This window comes from Tigriopus californicus, chromosome 6 (genome assembly GCF_007210705.1).
Source record: "Tigriopus californicus strain San Diego chromosome 6, Tcal_SD_v2.1, whole genome shotgun sequence".
NCBI classification, from domain to species: domain Eukaryota; kingdom Metazoa; phylum Arthropoda; class Copepoda; order Harpacticoida; family Harpacticidae; genus Tigriopus; species Tigriopus californicus.
Window position 1 is genome coordinate 8,934,923 of NC_081445.1, and position 1,015 is coordinate 8,935,937.

Below are 1,015 nucleotides of genomic sequence, written 5' to 3' on the forward strand. Positions count from 1 at the left end.
TGGCTAGCCTTGAAAGAAAGTTGAAGTTGATCCAAGATAGAATTAGGGCCTCCATTGAGACGTATCAGTTGAAAAAGGAGAGTAGAGTAGTTCAGGAGGCGAGGTCGAATACGGAGGCATTTTTCTCTTATGCAAACTCTAAGAGAAAAATGAAACACCCTATAGGGTCTTTTGAGGTCAATGGGAAGACAATGTAGAGTCTGTGGCCAACGTACTTGGAGATCAGTTCTCTAGTGTGTTTTCAACTCCAAAGAGATTAGGAGCAACAGCCCAATGCTCTATTTGTTTGTTGAGATTGGCAAGGCTTGTCAAGTTGAGCGTTTAGATGATCTTGCAGTCACAGATCAAGATACTTTAGAGGCCATCAAGGACCTGAGACCCTCAAGCTCTCCTGGCCCTGATGGGGTGACACCTCTGTTTCTGATGAAATGCTCACTGGTTCTTGCTCCGGTTTTCTCGCACTTGACGCGTGCATCTTGGATCAAGGCATGTTTCCGTCTTCTTTGAAGCTAGCTCTTGCTTTCAGAGGGGGAGATAAGCGGCTCCCCATCGATACTTTAGGCCTATTTCTCTCACTTCAAATATTGCGAAGATGTTTGAAAAGATCATGAAGTTCAAACTTGTTGAATTTCTTGAAGTTAGTGAAGTCCTTCCTGCTAGCCAGCATGGTTTCCAGCACATTATAGCACGGTTACACAGCTGATTGAACGTATAGAGCAGGTTATTGAGGGACAAGAGACCCATGAATCAGTTGATGTAGTTTATCTCGACTTTGCCAAGCCCTTTGACAAGGTAGATCATGGTCTTTTAGTTAACAGGCTCCATGAGATTGGGATCTAAGGCAAGGTTCTCAACTGGTTAAGAAGTTTCATTTCTGGTAGGAAGCAATTGGTTAAGGTTGAGGGATCCCTTAGTGACATATATGATGTCAAGTCGGGTGTTCCTCAGGGCTCCATTTGGGGTCCTCTCCTTTTCATGATCTTCATTGCTCCGCTTCAGAAGCTTGGTAGTAGCA